This window comes from Musa acuminata, chromosome BXJ3-2, assembly GCF_036884655.1.
Source record: "Musa acuminata AAA Group cultivar baxijiao chromosome BXJ3-2, Cavendish_Baxijiao_AAA, whole genome shotgun sequence".
NCBI classification, from domain to species: Eukaryota; Viridiplantae; Streptophyta; class Magnoliopsida; order Zingiberales; family Musaceae; genus Musa; species Musa acuminata.
In genome coordinates this window covers 33,837,870-33,852,991 of record NC_088350.1, presented here as the reverse complement: position 1 = coordinate 33,852,991, position 15,122 = coordinate 33,837,870, and the positions used below count along the sequence as shown (strand labels likewise).

The following is a 15,122-nucleotide window of genomic DNA, read 5'->3' as shown; positions in this document are numbered from 1 at the left end:
GTCCCCTTCTGGGCGCCACTAACGGTAACGGAAAATGACGTGTCGGACAAAGCGAAACCATGTGCACGTGGGCCGCAGAGGCACGCGTCTGTTTGGAGACGTTGCTCCGCCCGACGAGCGTGCCGCCGCGTCGTTTGTGACCATCGACTGCCTTTGGGTCACTGCCACGAGCATGCTTGATGATACGCACAGATCATCTTCACAACGATCAAAGGCGGTCTCACCAAAATATCCTTCACCTGTTTACATCAAGCCAAATAAGTAATTTTCTTATTTTTCTGTGAAGATAAAGATGAGACAATAAGATTTGTGTTTATATCATACCAAATAAGTAATTTTCTTTATTATTATTATTATTGTTATTATTATTATTATTATAAAGATAAGATGAGAAAACAATAAGTGAATTTAGAATTTAATAAACGAGTCTGAAAATTTATGTTTAGCATATATATTCCAGCGAAATTTATGTTCAGAAAATATTATCATTCCAGTGAAATAATAGTATGAAATAAACAGGTCCACACACCCCACCTTCAAAGAGAACGGCTGTCGGAGGGCGAGTTCAAACGGCCTTTTCCCTTTCGAAAGCCGCACTCATATCTTATGACGATGGAAAGAGACCCAATCCTGTATATAGCGCTGATCATCCAAAAACAATTACTAATTATTTATATTCAAAATAGATCTAAAAATGCTTGACAAAAAAATTAGATCTAAAATTAAAATTATATACATGAATTATGCTAGCATGTAATTTCGATATCAATCCAGGTAGTGAACCAACCAGATACCGTAGGCCAAACTATCAAGAAGAAATGTAAAGGACAAATGTAAGATCAATTGACCAAAACTGGGCATTAGCAGATCATTTTCAATGGTTTCCATGATCAACCTAGAGGTTATCAAGCAATGAGAAAATACGCCAGCTACACCACTAATGTCATCTTCTACCTAAAACATATAAATCATAAGTCGAAAGTACCAAATATTCCTAGAGTTATTACCGAACAATATATCGACCCATGTCCTTCAATGCAACTAAATAAAATAATAAAGGTTACCTGATATTTATTGGTATTAAATGTCATCAAATTATATGGTTTCGATACAACAAACAGTCAGCAGCATACTTTGAACAACCAGCAGTTACTTGCAAACCCGGGCAGAACTTCCAAATAATTATATAGCAGCTTATAGAATGAGCCGGCAATCGACCCAATCGTTTCACACTTTCACCAATGACTTGTGTCATGGCAGAGAGAGATTACCCACCGGCTGTCATTCTACTGATGCACACCATCTAGTAGTCTCTGATACAGATTCATTTCTGTCCATATATAACATATGCCTCGGTATGCAAAGTTTCTTCTAGTCCGAGAGAATATCAATACTACAAAATGATTTGATGAACCAGAATGCCTCGTTGCTTCAATTAAAGAAGGTAAACCTTTAACATAAATCAGACAGATACATCTGCTGGAAAACCAACTTCAACTGGAAGACTGAGAATGAAAACCAACAGGAAAAAAAAAACTCAATCCTCCAAGAAACTCTTATTCACAAGGAGACACTAAAAAGTAAAATCGTCCACTCAGTCGATAAATTCTTCTTTATTGAACTGGTATAGTTGGGCCACATTCACAATAGGTGCTGCCTGACTGTTCTCAAGTATAAACTCACACTAGCCGAATAGGGAGATCGTGGCTCCCTTCATAAGCTTCTCTCTATAAATTCCCAAATTCTCACCTCCATATAAATACGATCTCTAAGCTGACGAGGCATGTGCCTTTCATCTGGAAAAAGCAGAAGCTCATATGGCTTGCCAGCTGCAATGAGCGAGTTTATGAGCCTCGCGGTGTGCCTGAAGTGCACATTCTCATCGATCATTCCATGGATAAGCAGCAGCTTCCCTTTGATTTTGTGCACATGATGCATGATCGACCCATATTCATAGGCATCTGGATTTTCTTTTGGCAAACCCATGTATTTCTCGGTGTAGAACGTGTCGTACCCATCCCATGAAGTCACGGGGGCGCCTGATACTGCACAGCAGAAAGTCTCAGGAAACCCCCGTAGCTCCAACCATAGAGGCCAATATGACCCACTTTGGCAAGGCCTTGCCTTACAAGCCACTCTGCACCAGTAAGTTGATCTTCTGCATCTATATGACCAAAGTTGTGCTTCAGATGGCCTTCGAATTTCAAACCTCGTCTTGCGGTCCCTCTGTTATCTAGCTGCCAATAGAAAACAGCAACCATAGATTGAGCTGGAAGATGTAGTCACAACCATGACTCCGATATGGTAAATAGAGCAAGGGCTGATATGTAACAGCTAGATATTTCTTAGGGCACCTGTAAAACCAACCTACATTCATGGTATTCAACTAATTACTCAATTAAAGGACACAATATTCGTGCTATAAATACCAAATAGCTTATTTTTCAGAGGAACCTAGAATACGTTTGACCAACAAAACACTGAACCTAGACTATGTACACAGAAAGATAGTAGTTCATATGCTTCCCTGAAAAGGACAAGTAAAAGATAGTAGTTCATATGCTTCCCTGAAAAGGGCAAGTACTAGAAAGAACTTATTTTATAAAATACACTAATAAAGCATACAATCAGCCTGTATAAGTTTGTGTATACTGATACAAACTGATACTTTTGTCCTGAAAATTTCGGGAGGTAAAAAAAAGGTCAAAATGCAGGTTGAACAAAAAAAAAAAAAAAAAAAAATCTAATCGAACATTTCAATGCAACAAATGAGACTTATGTCTTTGTTAAGTGGTTCACTGAAACAGATAACAAAACTAAAATATGACCTGGTTGCCAAGTTTTGACTTGATACACTGGAATTTATTTCAAGAGGTACAATATGGTGATGTAGACCCAAATAAGGATTTTCAGAAAGCCATTCACTCTAGGTGCAAGTCAAGAAGACCAGGGAGTGAGTGCTTCCACTAATGTGTGCTGACACTTTTATAAATAATCCTAGAACTTGGTTTGACTTGCTGAAATTGTGCGACGAAAATAATTGGAACTTCATTTACCTTGTTGGAATTATAGGTTTGGTTGTTGTCGTGATCTTCGTAACACTTTTGAATTTGTTGTTTGAGTTAATGTAGTTATGAGGACTTATTACGACTTAAGCCTACACAAAGGGCCTATCTAATGTAATTCAGCACAAAATGATTTTAAAATATGAATTATCATCTATTGTCCTCTTAAATCTCTCCTCGTCTTATGTCTCTAGTCTCCTCACCTCTTCTACCCTCTCATCTCCTTCGTCTGCTCCTCCTCTACTCTCTTTCCTTTTTCCTAGTAGTTCTGAATCATAAGGCATTTAATAATTAAGGAGGTCTTTCCATCGCTATCTCGGTCATGCATAATGGATTATACACAAATTTCCTATTGTTTTTTCAAGCCATTTGAATTATTGTGCATCACAACTTGTGAATAAGACTATAGATGATATAATATAACCTTGCGGAACAAGTTCGTATCGAAACAAAATTGTTGGCACAATGACATTATGAGACAACTATTCTTTGAGCATTATGTGTTGCCTTTTCATCATCATATCATCGTCTTCCCCACAATAAATGCTCATCTATGACCAGATTGCAATGATGAACCATACAGGGTTTCTTCTATTTCTTCAACTTCAACATTTCACAGACAATTTCTGTCAAGTAAGTCCTACTTGGTTTGCTGTCACAAATTTTCAGTCTTAAGGACATTGGAGTGCTTCAGATCCAATTCCTTTTCAAGTATTCATGTCTCAACTTCATTGATCACATTTCGCACAGCATTTAGACTACTGAAGAAGATTAACCAAGAAATTCTCATAAAGGTTAAGTTCAGTGTGCTCCTTCAAATTTTAGGCATAAAGAAAATATGTTGAATTTATAATTAACAGATGAAAAAAGATAAAAGAATACATTCGAAGAAATTAAGTCATCATAAGTATTTCAACAGTTCAACATTTTTAAGTTATTCTTTGAACTCCAAATCCATTAGCACCACCAATGTCGGTCCTAAGCCCAGATAAAAAAGGTGGAGGATTGCGTCAGGTCATCGACGACCAATGTAAAACTATTTCAGATCTCATGAACATGGATCTTAACTGACGGCAAAAGATATATGTAACCGACCCCATATAGTTGAGACTTACGGCTTTGTTGTTGTTGTTTAAACTTCAAATCCATTATTTGCAAAATCAAGAGTTTTGACACAAGATGGCAGCCATATAAACTTTTCAATGTAATCTCAGTCACTCGTGAGATCCTATGTCAATTTATTATAGTTGAATTTAGGTGGATCATATGATGACATGTAGTCTCAGCTGCAAAAAACAGTAAGGTTTGATGCAGACATAGCAAATTATATGTTGTCTAAGCTGAAGAAGCATTATAAGACAAACGTAAGCTTTACATCACAAAATTTTCACAAATTTCAATGAAATAAGAATTTGATACATTTAACTTATAGATCTCCTCAAATGGTTTTGATCATATTAACCTGAGAATTCTTTGAAATTGACAATGAACATTACAAAGAACCCAACAACTTCTTCAATCAGAAAATACTATCCCAACTGACCAACTTTGTAAGAACTTAATTATTTTTTGTTCTAGTATTCCCATGTTTAAGTTCACTAACTCCATCTCCCTTTGTAATACCCTGGCTAAGTCCACATTAGTGGGAGAACAGTGGGATATAAATGGGCCAACTAGTATTAACTTGGTCTTACATTTTGGGCCAATGGTTCTGGCTCAACAAGTTAATGGATTATTAATCCTGTTAGATCAAATCGTGACAAATGATACCAAAGTCAACAAAGTAGTGAGAATAATGAGAGATTCAAGTAGGAAAAGGCTATCTATGGATGAGATTAGAGGGTATATCATGATATAGAGGCACCATTGAGCTAGGTCACATGTGCACCATCTTATGATCTGATTTTGAACTATGTTGGTCTTGATGAGGATGTCAAGTCATTAGATTGGGGAGTTTGTTATATTTGGTTCAGTCCATATCAGAAGTGTTGGGAAATCATGGGGGGCGACATCATATGCGCAGCGGAAGAACAAGAAAACAAAAATCTCCGATTCCCAAATCTAATGTTCGTCGTCGTGCGAAGATTGGTGCGCAAAATCCGCAAAACACAAAACTGCGTATAGAGATTGTGTTACCTAGGGAGATCGTATATCCCTGTTCTTCGCAGATCCTCAGGAGAGGGTGAAGGAGGTCAAGCGTCCTCCTCTCTAGCGGTGATCCACACAGCAGGGTTGCGACGACGCTCCTCAAAACTCCAGGCCTACTCTGAGGTGGAGAGGGAGAGGAGAATAGGAAGGGCAAGCAAAGACTCTAGCCTATGAGGCTGTGAATCCCTCCTATTTATAGAGATCCCGTGTCAAACCCTAATGGGTCCTTCCCTAGTGGGTATTGGATCTGCATCCAATAAGACAAGGGCTCCGTCGGATATCTCATATTCGAACCTCTACTCATCGCAATGCCTACCATATGTGTGTGACCCTCTAGGCCCAATATCGAGCTGGTCGTGAGTCATACCTGTCAGAACTCCTTCTAACTTAGTGAATTATTACAGAGATAATAATTCACTCGACTCATCGACTACGGACGTACTAGGCCACTACGCCGTAGTCCCCAGACGATACAGGGGAATCCAATCCATTGGACCTGTCTGTCCTCAGTTACCATGTACCTATAATCCCTCATCCATCTAATATCCCAGAGACCGTATATCGAGCATGGTGCTGTCAGACCCATACGGTTTCTACTCGAGTCTCGCTTTAATCGGATTCTCCCGGAGAACTCTTTCTCTCTCAACCCGAATGACCCTGGCCAGGGATTTGTCTGAGCAAGAACACATAGGATATTCCTCTCATGACGCCGAGAGTGGATGATCCTCTGTCGACACTCAATAGCCCTCGTAAGGTCCACTACCACTCCCAATGACCAGCTGTACTAGATCTGGGAACAGCCAAACCTATAAGTCTGGTATCAAAGAGTGGAGCACTCATACAGGACATCCTTGGTGTCTCAAGTCTAAGAACCAGATACACCACTAGGACTACGGAATCGTTGTCTGACAATAAGGCATCATCAACCATCCAGCATTCCGTAAGCGGATCAATCAGTGAACTCATTCTCCAATGAGCACCTGTACTGTATCCCTAGTGTCCCTACACGAGCAGCTATGAGACCAGCTGCATCCATCATATGGACGGGTATACAGCACACCAGTCTATCCGGTTATCACGATGTCCCTCTCGAGTAACCTATGACCGGGATTATTTAGGATATGTGTTTAAAGGTGAATCGATCTCATTATCGTGATCTCATCACGATCCGATTCCCATTGCACAAATCCAAGGACATCACAATACATATGCATTTATGCAATAGTTATAAAGTGATATACGCCAAAAATATAATAAGCAAAAAGATTCTGTATCAAGTCACACGTGCCATCACTCACGTGATTGGCTTGCTGGGCACTTATGACTAGCAAGAAGTGGCAAAATAATGGAATATTCTTACAAGGACCAGATGGTCCGACTACCATTCACTTGAGCCGTCCAGGCACTTATGGATGAAGCTCAACAAGTTAATGGACTCATCATCCCATCAAGCAGGGTCATGGCACCCTACCCACCCTACCTTTTGACCATTATGAAATATAAGCAAAAAGTCTCTTGCACGATAAAATACCATATATGTCCTAAACCCATTAAGGAATTCATATAATTTAAACAATACTGCATAACTAAGTTAAGCAAGCCAAGGTGAAATCAACAAGCCATTTTAAAGATGCTAAACAATATAATCGAGCATGAAGATTAGGTAAGGCTTTTTAAAAATGAAGATGTGAAATATTGAACACAATGCTTGTAGAACAAACATGTTCAAGCGATCCAAACCTTATCCCACTAGTAGGTATGCTTCTTCAAAGCAATCACTGATAAATGTTGAGAATGAAATTTAACAAATCAAGCATATTGTGTTGCAGTTTTTGGACCTGAACACACAACTAAGAGAAAATAGTAACCAAAATTACCTTCCACACTAAGATGCCCTTATTTCGTAGGTATTGAGCTCTCATGTCAACAGTATTTATCCATGAATCAACTACAAGCTGGACGCTTGGACCACCATAAACATTGATTAACGTTTTATATGGTGGCGGCCCAAATTTGCTTGCATCAGGCTTGTATAAAGTCCCATATAGTACAGTACCATCTTTTGCAGATATTTGCACAATCTCCGGTGACAAAAGTTGCAGCTTTCTAAAATGTGGAATGCTTAAAGGCTGCTCATATAAAGGTGCTATTATACTTCCATCATGTAATGAACAAAGTATTACTCTAGGTGGAGAGTTCAGAGAATCATAGACATCGACAAACCTCTGCATCTGATGATCGAGAATCACTGCATGTCTCCCACTGCCATGAGTCAACCTCCTTGGCAGTTGCAAGGGATGATTCCAATCTGGAAATAGGCTTGTGCAGTACAAGTTGGATTCTAGTGGGCCATCCATGGTGCCAGTGAAGAAGAGAAGACCTGCATTTTCATTTACACCAGCAATTTGTTCAACCATCCAATTACCCTGGGTGATAGGTCCTAAACAAACTCCATTCTTATCATGAAGGTACAAATGTCTAAAGCCGGTTTTTTCACTAGCCCAAATGAAACCACCAGACAAATTGTTCACTCCTTTGTCCAGAGGTGTCAAGCAATCATGCAAATTTATCCATGTACCCTGTTCTTCCACAAACAAAATTACTTTCTTTCCAGTCTGAATATCAAACTTAAGAATTTTTAATTTGGTCTGGGATCTGTTGAGAACCTGAGCTACAAGAGAATTGTCAGGCATCCAATTCACTCTGGCTAGATACTCTTCAGCACCTCCAGCTTCATCCTGCACTCCGCAAATAAGATCCATCCAAGTAACTTCTCCTCCGGAGGCAGAAACAACTCCAAGTCGAACTTTAACATTAGATGCTCCAGCAAATGGGTATGCATGGTCTTCTTGTGCATCTGAACCAACTGACTTTTTTCCTTCGTGCATAATTCTAAACAGAGGTATCTCTGATGAATCAACTTCAGCAAATGCAATATATTTGCTATCGGGAGACCACCAGAATCCATTTTTCCTTTCCATCTCTTCCTATACCCAAAAGGTGTAATTCAGTGAATAAGACATTGATTTACGATGCAGTGACATCCAAGCAAATATATAACTACAATGAGAGGATAAGGCTATACCTGTGCTATGTATTCAGCAAGACCATGAGTCTGAAAACGAAAAACAGATAGGACAGGTTAGACATTACACATGAAAATAGGCCACTAAAAGATTCAGGCATATAATAAATTCTTTACTAGATGTTAGGTGTACATAAAAATATATATGCACATAAAACTATATATGCTCAGATAAATTTTGTCAATTTTGGAATATATATATATATATATATATATATATACATATACATACATATATATATATCAGCTTGTTGCCTATAAAATAATCAGATTTATATTCAATACTGAGAAATACTATACAAGTACAGAGCAACAAAATTTGTTTAATGCCTGCTTTTTGCACCCACATACAAAAAATTCAAAAAGCTAACTCCCAAATCGGCTAAACAATTCAGGTAAAGATATGTTTCTGATATATTCTTTTGTCATGCTTGCTTTCTTTATGGAATTAGTACCATGTCTGATTTCTGTTACTCAAAGAGACTCTTTCAACAACATCAACACACATTCGAATGTGTTTACAGACCATAACGAGATCAAAACAAAGTATTTGATGATACTTTGTTTGCTTCAGCATTCTCAGATAGGCTGGTGGTAAAACTTACAATGTAGGGAACGATACTCTTTCAATAACATCTACACACATTTTCTGATTTCTTCTAAGTATTTTTCATTTTTCAGTATTAAAATCCAAAAGAGACTGGACCAACCTTGATGTGCAACTACTATTCAGCTTCAATCATTTAGCCTTATCTGTTCAAAAAGCTAACTTCTCCACTCGGTTGAATATTATCTTCTTTGGCATAAAGTAATGATTCATTTAGACATTTGGGTCACAAATTACATGGCACAAAACATGATCTATGGTCATAATGCCTGAAGATACAGAGGTTCTCCAGCTACCAAAACAAAACAATAAACTTTAGTCATAAAGGTACCACTAACAAGAAGCAAACGCTTATCAGAACAAGGAAGGTCATCAAAACATAATACATTACATAAATGAGAAATGAATCTCACCATTCCATTTTCCTTTGCACCAAAAGTCAACTGCTTAGGCTGCCCCTCTGATAAACTTAAAACATGAAGCTCATCCTCTCTAACATACGCAAGCATGCTTCCATCCGGAGACAGATGTGGGTCAATTATTGGTGAACTAGAACGACACGGCAGCTTGAGCTCTGGCTCCGTATCACATATTTCCTGTAAATAGATCTGAAAGAAAAGAGAACATTCACAATCTCTCTCACCGTAGACAAGAAAGTTAATCATCGATAGATGCAGCAGCGAATAGTAAATCGAGTTATAATAATATAGCGAAAATAAGACAAAATTTTCACTACGCTAAACCCAGGGACCAACGAAGCTAATCAAGAAATAGCAGAGACAACAGATAAGAGCAGAAAGCAGACCCCAGTGGGCAACGGCACCATGATGGTGTGCTTCCCCGAAAGGGACCTCGCCTTCCACTCATAGCGCGTGACACCTAATCCCCTCTCTCTAGACCTCTCTCTCCTCAGCTTCTCCTCCTCGGAGAGATTGCACTCGTCAAGACCCCCTCCGTCGGGCGGGCTAAACACCAGATCCCGCCGCCGAGAGGCGACGTCAAAGGCAAAGACTTTCCTGTAGAGGGTGCCATCGGGGCTGAACAGGTACGAGATCAGGCGGTCGTCGGGGCTGAAGGTGATGGAGGAGGGGACGACGTAGCCTGGCAGCGGGTACTGAACGATCTCCTCCACGGGGAAGAAGGAGGATTCATTGTTGGCGTCGGCGAGGGGCATCTCCGCCTCGCAGTGGCGCGGCTTCTTCGCAAAGACCTTCTCGTCGTCCTCCGCGGCCGCGGGTGCATGCATCAGAGGGGGCGTGTCGCCAGCGGAGAAGGGGCCGGGAGGCCACCGGAACACCACGAAAGGTGGCGGGTCTTGGCTGGAGGAGGACGGAGGGGCGGCGGAAGCCTAACCCTAAGGGGGATGGGATCGGACCGGGCGGGCGATCGGATCGCGTGGGGGGGAGGAGGAGATCTAGCGATCCTCTTCCGGCTATCCAAGCCACGTTTTGGGAACCAACAATGCGCCTCATTTTACAGCTTCATCCTCAACGAATAATGAGTAGAAATTAAGTCCCCTAAAAGAATTATATCGTCATGTTAGACATTCATACTAAAGTATATATCATAATCAATAAAATTAAGTTTGTTTTTTTTTATTTTTTTAGTGGTCTAGTTTTTAAATTTTGAGTCGAATCGAAACGTAGTGAACCAAACCAAAGAAAACTACATAGAAAAACTTTCAAGTATAAGAAAACAGAACTTGTCGTTTTTATATAAAAGATTGAAAAGTTAAAAAACCATTATTTTTGCTAAATTAGTCAATTTGGTATTTATGGCTCCTCAGGTAACTAATTGGTACATGGATTAATCCAAATCGGATGATCCAAATTTGGTATGTGTTCGACTAGGAAGGAACTAAGACCGACTCAGAAGAAATCTTCCCATCGCCAACCAATAATGCCTACGTGCATTCCCTGAAAACAAAAAGTTCTCTCCAACTAAAAAATAAGAAGCTCTCCAGGAAAATAAAAACCAACCAACTTTTTTTCGATAATTTGCTCGATCTTCATCGACACATGGCATCATTGAGGAAATGCCATTATAAGCAGAACTAGAGAATTAAAGCATAATATTTCCCTTTGTTGGGATAAGTGATGCTAAAGCATTTGCCATAGAACAAGCCTACAGAGCAAGTGTTCAACGACTAATATTTACTCACATCATAATATTTCCCTTTCTAACTTAAAAGTCTCTTGGAAGCTGCCCAAGAGCATATAAACCCCATCAACGATGTTTAGTCATGTCAGATGAAGGACCGATGATAGTTGTCATAAGAGAATTTAAGTTTAGACAACTATAAACAGGGTTAAGCCTTAGTAAACTATAAATAAGTGCTTGCAAGCCCAAAGTCATCTAAAGACTGCTTTTATAATATTTTTGTGTTCTTTATTATTTTTTATAATTTTCAGCAATAAGTCTTACAAGATTTTCTTTCATTTAATCATCAGGGGATTCTTATCACAACCCAGGCCTGATGGGTTAACTGGCCTATCAATTTCGTTTGATTCTAGTTCATAATTCATGCTAACTTCAGGCAACGATGCTTCTGTCATTTAAGTTGAATTGAATAGACAACAATGACAAAGACAAATAGTGGCAACCAGAGGCTATGCTTTCTATTATCTTTTAGTCCACACTATAGGTTTGTGGTGCAGAATTCTCAGTCTATCCGTTCATTTTGTTAACTACCAAGGGATCAAAATCCCCAGCTTGGCCTAGTCTAAGGTCAGATTTGGTTAGAGGTGCCTGTATTGCAGGTTAATTTGGTTGATTTTTAGGTGGCATAGAAGTACGAAGGTAAGGCTTGTGATGGCTTCTAATTAGATACAACCCACCATTACTAAAAAGGTGTTTCATTACCAGAAAGAAAATGTTGTAAATTAACAAGAAGTTTGATTCATAAGCTATTTAAACTCATGATACTAGCACAAAGGGGAATTTTCTGATAACTTCTAAAATACCTAATAACATAGCTTAAGTTAAGAATTTCACAATACATAACAACAAGGTCCAATGATGAAAGAAAAAGTTCATAAAATTGTAAACATATTCAGCAAAAAGTTAAGTTAAGAAGCTACGTGAATTTTCTTACCTAGACAATTGCACAATTGAAAGTGGTACAGAGCTGGAGAAGAGCAGCTTGATTAGCCGGATCCACGCACGTCTCAATCATTGTCCTGTACCGACCTGGATAACTTGCTGAATGTCTAGACAATGATGCCACCAAAAACTCTTTTGGATCCCTTATCTCCTTCAAAGGGTCTTCCTCCTTCCCACCATAATGAAGACGAGCAAAGGCTGTTGAGAAACCCAATGTTTCAAGAATATCAGCCTCGCCATTTTCAAGTTCCCCTTGTATTGATCTGGTTGAGCAAGCAAGATGATGATACTATCAAGCATCTTTCCCCAGAGCTCACTGAATGAGGGATCTAGAAGAACTGGGGATGCGCAAATAAGTCTTGTTGCAGCCACTGATGCCAGCTTCATTTCAGTGGCTCCTGAAATCAGCTTCAAATTAGGAATCCAAAATGGTTGAAGGATCTGCATGAATAAGCCCTTCTGAAGAGAATCTATGGACTCCACGAGAATACTGGGACCATGCTCGACCAAAATCAATGACATGAATATTACAAAAGAATTTACAAACTTTGCTACACGCCTATTCTGCAACCGGGTGAAAATTGCATTCCATATATCTCTAAAGTATGGTGCTACAATTTCACAGCTGAGATTCTCCGTCACAGTATTGAGCACATAAAAACCCAGTTCTTCGGTTCTGGAAGCAGAAAGAAGACCTATAGATATCTGAACAACCTGATGCAATCTTCCCTCATCTTTGAGTTCATTGGGAACCTTCTGCAAATAGGCCTGCAGCAGTCGAACCAATGCAGGGACATTTCCTGACCTCTTCCAATTTTCTGGTGACAGAAGCACATTGAATAGCTGCATGTAATTATCAGAAAGCGGTGGCTTACTCATTTCAACAAGCTGGGCAAATATTTGGAAGGCATATGGCCAGAACTCGGTCACATCATCAACTAAAATTTTCCAGAGGACTGGGAACAGGCTTGCGTCAAACACTGGGATAAGTGCCTGGTCCTTCTCACCAGACCTGCCAATCAGTGCAGCAATTGACTCGAAGAGGTAGTGGTTAAATGTTGGGTTCCTTGGGTTCCTGCATACCTCCGAGAGCACAAATGCCAGACGACAAATGCAATGTGCAGCAACCTCACTGTTGAGGTTGCTGATACCAAGAGTTCTCATGATGCACTTCATGATGTATGGATTCTCCTTTGACTCAGGGAACTGCAATGCGCTGAAGAGATTGGTCATCAGTTGTGGCAGAAAAAAATTGATATCCAATGGACCATATCGAGGAGTCAAAGTAACCACATCTGACCCAGACACTGTTGCTCTGTCCTTCACTAGCAACAGCTTCTCAATACAGTTTGCGGCATATGAATGGACCACATTTGATTCAGACATCAGGAACCTTGCCAAATGGAGCAGCAGAGCCATAACAGCTTGCTAAGGTATCTGATCACGGAAAACTGTAAAGAACTTTAGTGCACCAGCTTTCAGCATTGGGGCAGCATTCACGTCCTGTTCCTGCAGCTCAGGAAGAATGACCGAGGTGAAGAAGCTCTCCACATCCACAAGGTAACCACCACTGCTGCCAGCCTTTGGAGCAAGCGCAACCACAAGATAAATTGCACTGTCCTTCTCCTTCCAGTTATCGCCTGGGTTGACAGCATAGACCTTCAGCATTTCCTGTATCTGCATTGACACCAATGTCGTAACCTGTTCCTTGTAATTCAAGGCGATTCCTTTCAGGAGTTCACATGCAATTATCCTCCTAGTATCAATATCACTGCCCTCGATATCCCTCCTAACATACTCAATGTAATTCATCTCGAACAGCTCCTCGTCCTCCTCACGGAGCCGGATGTTAGGGAACACGATGCTTGAGCATATCCGCTGGAGTACCTCAGGGCTGCCGAACAGTGAGTGGTGGACGCTAGTACTGGCCGTCGTCAGGAATTTGATGGCGGTGACAGTGAGCTGGTCACGTGACGGCGAAGAACCTGGAGTCAGCAGCAGTTTCCACACGGTAGACGCGAAGTCATTGAGGTAATCCTTGAACTCCTCCTCATTCTTCTCCATGTAAAGCTGGAGGTTCTAGCACACGGAGGCCCTAAGGGCGTCCAAGGTGCCCTCGGCCTCAACCGCAGGCGAGTGGGCAGTACCAAGGTAGGCCAGGAACTCGGTCATCCACTCGCGCATGTGTTCCTCGAAGAACTCAGGTAACTCGACGGAGTTGAGGGAGTGGAAGATATCGCAGCAAAGGCGCTGCGAGTTGAAGAGCGGGCGGAGAGTATCAGGAGGGCCAGCGACATTTGCAGCGATGAGCCGGGAGGTCCTGAGGAAGACCTCAAGTAGGGGGGCAGCGAAGACATCGAGGCAGTACTTGAGGTCAAGACGAAGGGCGTTGTTGTCAGAAGAGATGCGGAACTTGGAGAAGAGGGAGGCAGAAGCGGCAAGGAGGCCATTGACGGCGCGGTAGTCGTTGTCTTCCGCAGCGTTACGGAGGGAGGCGACGAGCTCGGGAGGAGGGCGGGCCAGGACTGGGGAAAGTCGTGCGAGCTGACGACAGCGAGGGCTTCCGAGAGCTGGGGCTGGACGCGGGGCAAGGCAGCGAGCATAAGGGAGACAAGGACGGACTTGACCTGCTCCTTCTCGGGGGCGGAGATCGGGGAAGGACAGGGGTCCGGAGGAGGACAGGGGCTCCTCGGCGGCGCCGGCGGGGGCAGGGGCCCAGAGGGAGCGGAGGTGATTCTTGAAGTGGACGGCAGCGGCGAGTCGGATATGGTCGTCGACGGAGGGGGTGGCAGCGAATTGGAGAAGGGCGAGGGCAAAGCCGGGGCGGTCGGCGGCGGCAGCGAGGGAGCACTCGGCGGCGCGGCGGGGTTGGGGATCGGGCGAGAGGGAATGGAGGAACCATGACGCTAGGGTTTCGGGACCGATGTCCATTGGAGGACGATTCAGGGACCGAACCGATCTGCCATGAAAGGAGTCGAAGGCAGAAGTAGAGAGAGGAGAAGTGCCGGTAAAACCAAAGCAATACCGATTTGAAATGGAGCGACGAGGCCACGAGGAGGTAAAAGAGTTTTTATATAGGGAAGGGTTTCTTTCGCGAGGGCACCCTTTCCTATAT

At 41.6% G+C, this 15,122-nt stretch overlaps 2 pseudogenes; both read right to left on the bottom strand.

Annotated features, from left to right (window-relative positions):
- Positions 1–1,574: 1,574 nt before the first annotated feature.
- On the bottom strand, positions 1,575–10,405 carry LOC135587055 (uncharacterized; annotated as a pseudogene).
- A 1,594-nt stretch (positions 10,406–11,999) lies between these two features.
- On the bottom strand, positions 12,000–15,110 carry LOC135631200 (exportin-2-like; annotated as a pseudogene).
- Positions 15,111–15,122: the final 12 nt, after the last annotated feature.